Below are 13,067 nucleotides of genomic sequence, written 5' to 3' on the forward strand. Positions count from 1 at the left end.
CGTTCAGTTGAGGATCAGGACAGTCAGAGTGGCACAGTGAGTGGATGGCCTACAAAGTCTGTCTAATTACAGAACCATGACAGGTACTTTTGGAATTCACTCTGGATAGAGCTTTTGCTAAACGCCATAAATGTAAATGAATTTGTTTAGGATTCTGCTCTTTCAGTGCGCTGCCCGATGCTTACAGTGCTGACAGAAATACTCCCCAAAGACAACAGGGCTGAGGGGGGTTCTCGTTCTCGTGTACCTTGTTTGACTCCAAACTACTCACTAAACAGGATCGCAGAAATGTTTTGTCTCACGGTGACCTGGCATTAACATGCATTTGACTCATTACTTTGACTTTTCAGTTTGGCCCATGTCCCATCTGTTTACATTTCGCTCTATATGCAAATGAAAATTTGCATATAGAGCAGGGAAGTGGGATCCAATCACAATTGGTCCCTCAAGACTAGTCTATATCGACGACGTTTCATTTCCAGGATTGTTCTGGCACCGCCGGAAATTCCGCCGGATGCCCCTCATTTCGGCCGGATGTCCGTTACCTTCCTTCTTCTGGTGGATTTCTGAGGACTATGGTTAACTGCTCCTCAGATCTCTGCAGGGAAAATCCAGACAGCTAGCTAGACTATCTGTCCAATCTGAGTTTTCTGTTGCACGACTAAAACAACCTTAGAACGTCTACATTTTCCACCAAAACAAGTTCCTTCCCGAGGCTATTTTACAGCGGCACCGTTGCTCTGTCCGGCGCTTAGCACCGCCCAAGATGATTGTGATTGGTTTAAAGAAATACCAATAAACCAGAGCACGTTTTTCTCCCATCCCGGAATGCTGTGTGGACTAGCCAGACCTTCCTCCGCAGTGTTGTGGAGGAAGGTCTGGCAATGCAAGACTACTCAAGACGCACGTGGAGCCACATTCTAATGCCAGGTGGGAACTGACTTAGAGCTGTCCACTTGTGATCGGATCACCCAGGACGCATGTTAATGCCAGGTCTGAACAGAGCCTAACAGTGTGGATCCGACCCAAAGTGAAGATGTCAATACCCCCACTCTACTAAAAGTGGGCACCAGATGTTAGACACGTTTATATTGCACTTCTGTCTTGGCATAGTGCACCTTTATGCTTCTAAATGGTCCCTTTGAAGCAGGAAAGTAACATGTCAAACGCTGTGTGTCCCAGAATATCTGTTTTCACACACCTTATTTCCCTTTAATCACTGTAGGGCACTTTACATTTCTGAGCTTAAAATAGCTTTATTACAAATTGAAATGGGTACATGTCACACGCAGTTATCTTTTATGGCTTGTTTATTTTAAACTGTAATAGACAAATGTTCCCTTCATTGCTTTAAATAACCATATTACTGATTTTTTTGTGCAAAGTGTCCTGTTATAAAACAACAAAATATAACACATGGTTTAAAATAAATCGAATTGGCCTTTTTTGCTAAACGGAAAACAGTGATTTAGGCTAATTATAAAACCAAAAAGGGATCAGCAATGGAAAACAAATACAGTATTTAGGCTACTCTCAGCATTAATGTCAGACATATAACATATATCAAATAGCAAACAAACAGCACTTACTTGGTTTGCTTTACTTTGAAAAATTGGGCTTTATTCAGTGCAATCTCTTTGCCTTGTGCACTTTGCTGTGAATAATCGTTTCATTTTCACCAGTCAGTTGCGACAGCTGTGCTGATTATTTTCTGGCGACACGAGCTGAGCAGTACATCCTATCACCCCGGCACAGCAGCTGTAGTTTGCCAGTTTCTTGACAGAATACTCTCACTATTTATATCAGCAGTGGGAATTATATAAACATATTGATATGAAAGTATTGATGATAATTACTCCAGCTTTTACCCTGCCACACTCCTGTATTAAAACAGTTGCACTGGGGCTTTATCTGAAGTACTGCAGCCTATGTCACTGCGGGGCTGACAGAGCCTGCAGACTGTTGGGTATGACTGATTTACTGTATGTTCCTTAGGAGTGTAACGATACATCGATCTGGATCGATATATGGATTCAATCCTCAACGATGCAATATTATCAATACAAAGTGAAAATATCGATACGTATCGTTGTCTTTATTTGGAAATTCCCACTTTATTTTTATTCTTTTTAGAGTAGTTTATGTTTTTAATTTCAATGTCTGGAAGAGGTTAGCACTGACATTGTCAAATCATAAAGTGGGTGGCGGCATTTGAAAAAAATGTCATATAAACGGTTTGCCAGACTGGATGTGTAGACTAGAAAATGGGGAAAGTAGCTGAGCTTTCAGGAGGGCTCCTAAGACGCTTTGTGCTGGGGAGAGACGTGTATGATGGGCTTATGGTATTGTCATTTATACATGTTTATTTAGTTTATTGTCTGCTTTCTTACTATTTTGTTGAATGGTCTTGAATATTGTAGTTACTGTGGAATCTTTTCTTGATTTTTGTCTGGGTGGGTGGTGACGGGGGGGGGTTGTTCACGTTGCTAATTGTACGTTTTGTATGTTGAAAAAAAAATAAAAATAAAAATTGCTAATCACAAAAAATAAACCTATAAACCCAGTAAAGGTCTCCAATGAAAGCCATTCTAATGAAACGCACTCAGATGTGAAGGCAGCATTTTAACACGAGCGATGTATTTCACATTATTCCCCAAAAAAACATCAGTTATACTCAACATACACTACATTAATAAGTAGCCACTCAACATTCCTCTTAGTGTGATTTGTCTACTTTCCACTCCTTTTTCTGCCACACACTTTTTAAAGTCTCCGGCCATTCTTTCCAGGAGTCTTTTGTTGCCGTTCATTGTTGCCTCCCATTAATCATGTCCTCCGCTTCCCTCTGCTTTCTGCCATCATCGTTTGATGTCAGACAACGCGAGCCTCTACTGTGAAGAGCCGTTTACTTGATTGGGATGATAATCAAAATCTCAAGTGGCTTTGCCCCTTGGTGAGAAAGTGCTCCACGCACAGTTTTCTACCCACCTTTTTATCCCCGCAGGTAGGTGGTTTAGTTTTTTTTTTTTAAGACGTCAACATAATTGATCATCAGGCGGGAGGTCTGTCGCTTCAACCACAAAGCACTTGAACACTTGAAACATTAGAAGCTGAAATTGTTCGTTTCTCAACAATGTGCCATAGTTTTAGGTCAATGGCACTGAAAACTATTTTTCTGACAAATCGCTTGCTGTGCACCTTCCAAAGAGTCTTTCACAGCACTCCTAACTGTGACTTAGAGGGGTGTTTTGGCAATAATTTACCTCAATACTATTATTCCCCTACCTTAATGCACCCCGTCTCCCAAAATGGGGTCAGCCCTATGTTCCCACAGCCCAATGGTCCCACAGCCATATGTTCCCACATTTCTAAGAATTAGTTTTTCACTGAAAATTAGGCCCTATGTTCCCACAGTTCTATGTTCCCACATTTCTAAGATTTTTCTTAAAATTAGGCCCTATGTTCCCACAGTCCTATGTTCCCACATTTCTAAGGCAAGGCAAGGCAATTTTATTTATATAGCACATTTCAGCATAAGGCAACTTAAAGTGCTTTACATAAAACATTAAAATATTTTTCTTAAAATTAGGCCCTATGTTCCCATAGCCCTATGTTCCCACATTTCTAAGATTGTTCTTAAAATTAGGCTCTATGTTCCCACATTTCTAAGATTGTTCTTAAAATTAGGCCCTATGTTCCCACATTTCTAGGACATTTTCAAAATGAGGTCTTGTGTTCCTACATTTCCCTTCTAGAACAGAGGGCCTAATTTTCAGTGAAAAAAAATTTCTTAGAAATGTGGGAACATAGGGCTGTGGGAACATAGGCACGCTTTTAAAAAAGTAATTGTGTGCACATCCCACCTTCTGGCAGGTGCAGGACAAATGAGAAATAATAAAGTGAAAAAATGTAATGTCCGCAACACTGCTTTAAGCTCCCATATTTAATACAAAGGCAACGTTTCGACCCTGCTGGGTCTTCTTCAGGCAAATCATAAATGATAAAATTCACTCCCATGAAAATGCCCTTAAAAGCACTGGAATTAGATTGTATATACCTTTTAATTGGATTCCCTACCAATCACTGTTTGAATACTGTATTAATACAAGGAGACTGTCTTTTCCCTCCCATCAGTGTTGCTCACTGAGGCATTGGACCATGCTGTTCTTTTCTGATCTCCAGAATTTAATTTCGCTTTAATTAATACAGCGAAGTTTCAGAGTCACTCAGAGGACAATGTTTGGTTCTCACTCCAAAAAAAAAGTCTCTCTGCATCTCCTTAACCTAACAAAGTTGTATAAGACTTTTTTTTTTTTTTTTTTTTGTTTATGCTTCAGAAAATGTGACAAAATGCATCAGCTTTATTAGATTTGAACTCTTAAGGAGACTCTGTTCTCTTATAGACGCCGTATGAGCTTGTCGTGTTGTATTCTGAGCTCGTTTGAACACAGACAGACCTCCGTTTCAGAGGCACATGCAAATATGAACTGCAGAGCCACGCTGCGGAAGAGGAGATGCTTCACTCACGGTTCGAGCGGTGCCTGAAAAAGCTATTAGCGGCGAGATAAAGGGAAGAGGGATGGAGATAGATATCCATCTTTTATGAGCGTTTCCCCACGTCTTCCACTGAGCTTTCTGTGGCTGAGTATGTCCAACCCTCCACGCTAATCCCATTTAGCCAAAATGTAATCAGAAAAAAGCCCACTGGAGTTTCTACTGCCCCGCTCTCTTCCTGTGTGGGCTCGGCATCGGATTCTCACATCAACAAAGGTCCTCGGTGTCTCTCTCGCTCCCTTCAGTCAGACACCTCTCCTTGTCGTCTCACCGGTGCGCTGATAAAAGCCACCGATGGGTTGTGCTGTCTGTTCGTGTTGCAGTTGATCGCTTGTATGCCTGTCTCTCTGCAGGTTTGGCTGCATTTGTCGTTGTGTTTAATGTAGGGGAAAATTAGCCATGCTCTTTGTTCTTTTCAGCCTCACATTCATACAGTAACTCAGGGGTCTTCAACGTTTTTTGGGCCAGAGACCCCTTTTAGCTGAAAGAGAGACCGAGTAGGGACCCCCTACTACTTATACTGTATACAACTGAAATGGATATTAAACTGGGCCAAATTGATGAAAATAAATGGATATTATTTATACATTATGTTTTAACATTAAACCTACATGTGGAAAGCACAGTAGATCCTTAAGCTTAACTGTATGGCTACTATAGTGGCTACCTTACCTATGGTGTGTCAATTTAATGTTTTTTTTTTTTTTTTTGCATTTAATCTTTGCTATTTATGTGTTGGATTCATATTATGTATGTATATTTTCAGACTTTTGAAAAAAAAGATTTAACATAATTTGGCGGCCCTCTTGCACTAACTCTGAGGTAGAGTTTAGATTCTCGGCCCAAGCCCGAGCCCGACCCGAGCCCGACCGGACCCCGGGTCGGGCTCGGGCCGTTATTTTCCACCACATCCTCGGGCCGGGCCCGGCCCGAGGATCAAGCAATTTTTTTTTTTATTTTTTTATCCATTACCTTATTATCCTATTTGGGTGGGGAGATAGCTATGCCATAATCAGAAATATTATAAATATATATATATGGCGTCTCCCTTAGAGATAGGGTGAGAAGCTCAGTCATCCGTGAGGAGCTCGGAGTAGAGCCGCTGCTCCTTCGCGTCGAAAGGAGCCAGTTGAGGTGGTTCGGGCATCTGGTAAGGATGCCCCCTGGGCGCCTCCCTAGGGAGGTTTTCCAGGCACGTCCAGCTGGGAGGAGGCCTCGGGGAAGACCCAGGACTAGGTGGAGGGATTATATCTCCAACCTGGCCTGGGAACGCCTCGGGATCCCCCAGTCGGAGCTGGTTAATGTGGCTCGGGAAAGGGAAGTTTGGGGTCCCCTGCTGGAGCTGCTACCCCCGCGACCCGTTACCGGATAAGCGGAAGAAGATGGATGGATGGATGGATATATATATATAGGCTATATAAAAGTAACAAATGTGTACAAAAGTTAGGCTGCAGTTACAAAATGCAGCACGTGTCATGCACGGAGTCTCCTCCTCTCGCACGCATCACACCGGGAGCTTGAAGATGTAAAGAAAAAAAGAAAAACAGGAAAATTAACTTTGAGCAAGTGTGGAGGAAAGTCGGAGGTATGGAAGCAGTTTAAACAAGTCGTGGGCAGTGACAACAATATGTTGTTCATCATTGTTTCTTTTTTTTTTTTACATTTCTTCACTTGGATCCACTTGCGATCCGTTCCATTCTAAACAAACAGCGCAGTTTACATGCTTAGTCCTTGTATTATTCTAAACAGATTTCTGCAGTTCAAACAACTCTGAATTGTAGTTGAGAACGTCAGTTATAACGGCCCACGTATTAAAAAATTGTCGGGTTTAAATCGGGCTCGGGCTCATAATTACAGTTAATGTGTCAGGCCGGGCCGGGCCGGGCTCGGACACAACGTGCTCGGGCTCGGGTAGGTTCGGGCTTGATTTTTTGGGCCGATCTAAGCTCTACTCTGAGGACCCCCAGGGGGTCACAGACCCCCTGTTGAAGATCTCTGCAGTAACACACAGTCGTTCCCAGGGGCTGACCAGTACAGTACTTCCAGTGTTTGACTGTCTGACTTGGATCTTGTTGCTAACATCATGCTCCATGTTTTTGGTCTAGATCTGGGACATCGCTTGAAGTAAGATATACAGTAAGTGGCTTTGCTGAAAAGAAGCCAGAAGGGTCAGATGATCAGTGTAGGAGCCACATATTGTATGTTGTTTATGGTCTCATTTATATTATTTATTGATTATTATATTGTGCACTTATATTGTAGGTGGTGGGCATTTTCATCGCGGTTTGAGCGGAAGTGATGACATATTTGTTTACTTCACCTGTTCACCTGGGTTTTTTGGGCTTTGACAGAGAGGGGGTGAACCTGGGAGCGAACACTTTCTGTTGACCGCCGCACTAACGCACTTATTTCGACTCACAAAGTAACTTTACATTTGGTAACTGCAGTGCTAGTTGTATTTTACGTGTGGAGGAATAAATCATTGCAATACAAGCTTGAGCGCGTCACAGTGTGTGTATGCATCTCTCAGTGTTTAGTTCCTCGCGGCAGCACTTTGTTGGACTGCTCACAGCCGCAACAATCAGGTTAGCCAAAGTAATTTGTAAGCAAAAATGAATGTGAACAGTAAAATGTTGACCAAATTGTAAATATTCCTCTGGCTGACTTCCTTTTGGGGACCGGCACACATGACTAGCATGCATTTATTTATCACTATGGCTCTTAAAGACAAATGTAACTGGACCTAATGAATCCAGTTCTGTGATGCTCAGAAAGCTGTATTCACTGTTTTATAACTGCTCTTTTTGTAATGATTGTGTAGGGACAAAAGTGTGTGTCTTGTTGTGATCCTGCAATACTGATCAGGCCACTACGCGCACTAACATCTGGCGTTTGATCTTCAGTGGGTTTAGGTTACAATCAGCATTCATTCCCTGGACAAACGGCAGTAGTCGTGGGTATTTATGGGCTCCTGCTCAGATCCGGAGTGATGGAAACATGACACGTTAATTCTCGCCCCCCTTTTCCAGCGCGATGCTATGAAGCTTGTCACCTCCGTCGGGAAGTTGTGCGACTCTTTGCTTATCTCAGCCACAAATTCCGTTCGTCTCCAAGCACTGTTCGAACATCGTTCCAAATTAGTCGGCACCGAGTTTGAAAGAGAGACTAAATAAGTAACAGATAAAATGCAACTACCGTAACATTTTCTTCTGGCCTCCATGCTGTGTTCTAGTTTTTACTAACCCTGTTTTTCAGCTTGTTCATGACAGACGTCACACACCAACAACAAAAAAGACAGAAACTACTCACCTACTGGCAATGGGAAAGGAGTTTATCGCCTAGGTTACCAGCGTTTAAAGACCTGCATATAGGCACTCATTTTTGTGCAAAATGATATTAAGTGTAAAAATATGATGGCCAAAGCTACAAACTAAGATAATGATAACCCTTTCTTGCTTCATTAATAATACAGCACCACATTAAAGAATGACATTCTTTGCTCTTGGCGAACATTAATTTATGTGATACTGATCGATTCAAACAAGGAGTGGATCATTCATGGAGATGACATGTTTGTTGCTCTTACTGCTTTGTAACTCTGTTTTCAAAAGAGATAATACTAATTATCTCCATCTATACAGCAGTGTTATATATTTATAACTGCAGTAAAAGCACATTGTCCTTCTCCTGGCTGGTCTTTTCTTACTTTGTAAATCCATCTATTTGCTTGTTAGTCTGTCCATCTGCCTGCCTGCCTGCCTCCCCCCTCCACACACACCCGCAACTCCACCACCGACATCTTTTATGGCTTCATGGTGGTTTGAGGACGGCAAAGCGAAAAAGAAAACATCCTAATCTAGGGCACGGGCTGCATTCCATTAGCTAGGCCTGCCAGCCCTTATCTATTGATCTGCCCGGATTTGGGAGACTTTCTAACTTTATATTTTGAGGACTTGTGTGGAGTGGGACTAGCGCCTCGCTGATCTGCCAGATAAAAACAAAGATGAAAGAGCTGCATTTAGGCACAGGCCCGGGACAATGAGCAGAGACGAGCGGAGGGGGATTGAGCTGGAGATAAAGGGATGAAGTGGAGGATGTAGGGGAATGCGTGAGAGGCAGAGGTTTGCCCTCAAACACTGGTGAAGTTCATAATGTTTAGTGTAAAAAAAATAAAGAAGGTGAACATCGATCATAGCCACAGTCGCTTATGCACTCACTTTAATTAAATTATAAGCACTGCGCTGCATGTTTCGTTGCATCCGTGGCGTCTTTTATGATTCCCCTTTTTCAGGAGGTTAAGAGACCACACTGTCAAAATGTCCCCCACCCCTCAACCAGCCCGCGCTGCTTTCTCAGTTTGGACAGTGGGCACGGCTGGCTTGGCTTCCTCTTCCGTCGAACTTTCAGCCACTGGCTCCAGATCACTTGAAAAGTAAAAAAAGAGAAAAAGAAACGCTTGACGGTTGAGGAGGAGAAGGATAGAGTTTGTGACAGTTTACGGCCTTAAACAGGAATATTGGTTACCAGGGTGGCTCAGTAGGTAGAGCGGGCGCACATATACTGAGAGGTTTATGCCTCGACGCAGAGGTCAAGGGTTCAAATCCGACCTGTGACGATTTCCTGCATGTCTTCCCCCTCTTTCTCTCTCTCCACTTTCTCACCTAGCTGTCCGGTCAAATTAAAGGCGGAAAAGCCAAAAGAATTATCTTTCTTTTCTTATATTCACTTTCGTTAGCCATGTAAACAGCTTTGTCAGAATATTGTCTCTTTCAGAATAAGGGCAAAAACCTGAATATTATGTGCATGTAAACGTAGTCAGTGCTACATATAAGTATTTAAGCATATGGAGGAAGTAGATATAACACATGATTAGTGGAGAAAAAAGAAAGACAGGCTGTGTTGTTTTGCTAACTTTTAACAGCTCTCGTTATGCAGTTTTCTCAGCCATCCTTCTACTTTCCTCCGCCATTTGTTCTCCCTGTCTGCCTCCCAAGTTGACCTGGAAATGCATACATACCCAAAACGCGTCCTTAATTAAAACTGTCGCTCCTCTCAGCTCGGCGGCCGGTCCCAGCCCCTCGGCCCTCACTGACAGCCATTCAGAGCAGAAAATCTGTGGACAGCATCGTGTTGCTGGCGGGCTAATCTCTGCCTCTCACACCCTGTTTCTGAATGAAGTGTCCTCATTATCGCATCCTCCCAGAAACTCTCCCTCGTCTCTCTTTTTTCTATCATCCCTCTCCTCCTCCTACTCCTCCTCCTGCTTCCTTTCTCTCTTCCCCCTCCCACTCTCTCGCGTCGCTCTTTCCCTTCTTCCTTTCCGGCCCTAAAGTTGAGAAATTCTAAATAGCGTCGTGAGTGGCCACAGGCGAGAAAACGCATTTTAGTGTCATCCAAACGATAATTGCATTTCAGTGGGGTTGGTGTTGGTGGGCTCATTACATAAGCAAAACATGAGCACTCACCATGTTCGGGGCCAGAGCTGTCACTGAGGTATCTTGAAATGTAGCCAAGGGAACATGGCTCCACTACCAAGAGCCCAACCACAAAACATTTAGCCAAGTATTTTTCATTAACCCTCACCAGCCTCGTAATGGTGCCATGCCGTCGCGGCCAACCTACTGTGAATATCCTTGTTAGCGGTGCTGTGGTCAGTGGTGTAGGGCTGGACGTCAGGAGTATTGTGCTAATCAAGCCTAAAAGCAGCAATGGATACATTTGTATCTTAATTGAACACGAGGCTGTTAACATAAAATATAGCTATATATATATGTTCACAGTAACTTTGGTGGTTGGCAGTAGGGTCGCACGATATGAGGAAAATATCCAGTTGTGATTATTTTGACAGATATTGCGATTGCGATATCCATCCATCTTCGTCCGCTTATCGCGGGGGGAGCAGCTCCAGCAGGGGATCCCAAACTTCTCTTTCCCGAGCCACATTAACCAGCTCCGACTGGGGGATCCCGAGGCGTTCCCAGGCCAGGTTGGAGATATAATCCCTCCACCTAGTCCTGGGTCTTGCCCGAGGCCTCCTCCCAGCTGGACGTGCCTGGAACACCTCCCTAGGGAGGCACCCAGGGGGCATCCTTACCAGATGCCCGAACCACCTCAACTGGCTCCTTTGGACGCGAAGGAGCAGCAGCTCTACTCTGAGCTCCTCACAGATGACTGAGCTTCTCACCCTGTCTCTAAGGGAGACGCCAGCCACCCTCCTGAGGAAACCCATTTCGGCCGCTTGTACCCTGGATCTCGTTCTTTCGGTCATGACCCAGCCTTCATGACCATAGGTGAGGGTAGGAACGAAAACTGACCGGTAGCTTTGCCTTCTGGCTCAGCTCTCTTTTCGTCACAACAGTGCGATAAATTGAATGTAATACCGCCCCCGCTGCGCCGATTCTCCGACCAATCTCCCGCTCCATTGTCCCCTCACTTGCGAACAAGACCCCAAGGTATTTGAACTCCTTCACTTCACTTGGGGTGATTGCGATATGATTCACGATATTGGAGGGAATGATCATTTTTGTATCTTTATTCTTATTTTCACTGAAAAATATTAAAATTTTAAAACGTGACAGTTATAGTGAAGTTTTTTTTACTTTAGTCTGTAGCATAGGATTTGTAGGACGGGATGTCTCTGCAGCACCACAATACTTCATACAGACTGGTTAGGCACATATTTTGCCTTTAACAAATATTGTGCCGCCCCTGCTATTTTGGATATTGCACTAGTCCATATTGCGATTTCAATAAAATTGCGATTAATTGTGCAGCCCTACTTAGCAGGTAGTGCACTATGGGTTTATCAGAGTTATTACTGCCTGGCAGTGTTGGGCAAGTTACTTCCAAAATGTAATACATTATAGATTACTAGTTACTCTCATTTGAAAGTAATTAGTTAGGGACCGTTCGGTATTTATGGAATGGACCACCGGAGGAAAATAGGGGAGGGTCATGTCTTTTTTTATTTTTTGCAGAGGGGAGGGTCATCCAACATTTTTTAGTCTGGGCGGGGGGGGTCACCCAACTTTTTTATTCATGAAAAGAGCAAAATTTCAAAGTGGCTTGTTTGGTGTATATTTATCCATGTAGCTCTCAGTCTCAGCCCCCTAGCAGATGGTCTGACCGCATATGTGGAGTTTGCTGGGGGGGAGAGGTGGAGAGGCCTCGTATGTGACGCTCGTATAGGCCTTGCTGGATACACCGTGTCATTTACCTTTTTGTGGATCTACTGATCGCTGTGGATTACTTTTTTTTGTGTCATTGGAATATGGCAAAATACGGATCTTTTTTCTCACACGTGTCTTAATGTTTTATGGTGTGACTGTGCTTGGTTTCTGCGTTTGGAGAGGCATCTCAACAGACTGTAGGTCCAACTCTGATTGTTCACAGTTACATTTTAGTTGAATTTAAGCGTCTGTCTATTGAGTTCCAAAACAGCCGTGCCGCGATTGGATTTCATAAGGGCGAATTGTTAAATTGTTACAATGTAACTTAAAAACTTTAAAAATAAACGTATGTGTTTTGGAATATAATGTTCAGCTTCGGCAGCTTTACCTATGTGCTAAAATATACAATGACGATAGTGACAATTGGTCCATAGCAACCAGTGTTGAATTGGTTATATCCCAGCGTCCTTTGCTGAAAGGTCTCAATGTTTTATTGTTTTATTTCATATAAATACTAGTTTACTAGAGGAGTAACTTAGTATCTGAAGTAATGCAGTAATGCATGAAGTGTGCATTTAGTTTCCATGCTTATTGTGTTTCCACAACAATGATAGTGAGTAAATCTACTTAAATGGCCACCACACCATAACAGAGGAGTGGGATGTGTAAGATGAGAATGCAGAGGTTAACTCTGTACATCATGGCTGTATAAATCAAATGGTATCTGTACTTCTTTGCTAAGTGCAAACTTGCACGCAAGGGGAGGGTCGTGCCTCTTTTTCGAATCATTTTGGAGGGTCATAGGAAAATTATTACTGACGAGGGGAGGGTCACGTCGTTTTAGGTTAGAGGCCACAAAACTCCTCCGATGGCCCCTTAATTAAATAACGAACAGTCCCTTATATTACAATAATACTGTCTCTTAATTGTAATGCCTTACACTACTTTTGCGTTACTTTTTTAGTACATTCACTAAAATAACCACAGAAGTAGGCTATGACTTGGCAGGTAGCTTGTAAGTAGGAGAAAATGAGAATACTTAATCAAAAGTGCCTTACAATTGTATTGAAGTACGGTATAGAATTTCCACCGCTGATAAAATGTAATGCTCATATTTACGTGCCGCAAGCAGAAAAAGGTTACTGTATTCCATTAAAGTAACAACAACAAAAAGTAATCAGATTACCCGTGCATTTAGTAAAAATGTGGATTATTATTATTCTTATCTTGTCTCTCTTCATCATACTTTATAGCCTTTATTCATCTCTTATTCCTAATATTTTTCTTGGCGTGTACTTTTCGATCTCACACTCTCCCATATGCCTTTTTATTGTGCCCCCTCTG

The 13,067-nt window shown here is 42.8% G+C and overlaps 1 protein-coding gene and 1 long non-coding RNA gene across 2 annotated transcripts in view; one reads left to right on the top strand and one right to left on the bottom strand.

The window, feature by feature from the left end:
* LOC118492919 (neurexin-1-beta-like) overlaps positions 1–13,067 on the top strand; it is a 144,727-nt gene that overhangs the window by 33,579 nt on the left and 98,081 nt on the right. The window lies entirely within an intron of this gene.
* Positions 8,734–9,768, bottom strand: LOC118493545. The gene is made up of 2 exons (XR_004895497.1): positions 9,572–9,768; positions 8,734–8,978 (listed from the first exon to the last, which is right to left on the bottom strand). It is a non-coding gene; the product is annotated as an uncharacterized LOC118493545 (long non-coding RNA).

Source organism: Sander lucioperca, chromosome 17 (genome assembly GCF_008315115.2).
Source record: "Sander lucioperca isolate FBNREF2018 chromosome 17, SLUC_FBN_1.2, whole genome shotgun sequence".
Taxonomy (NCBI): domain Eukaryota; kingdom Metazoa; phylum Chordata; class Actinopteri; order Perciformes; family Percidae; genus Sander; species Sander lucioperca.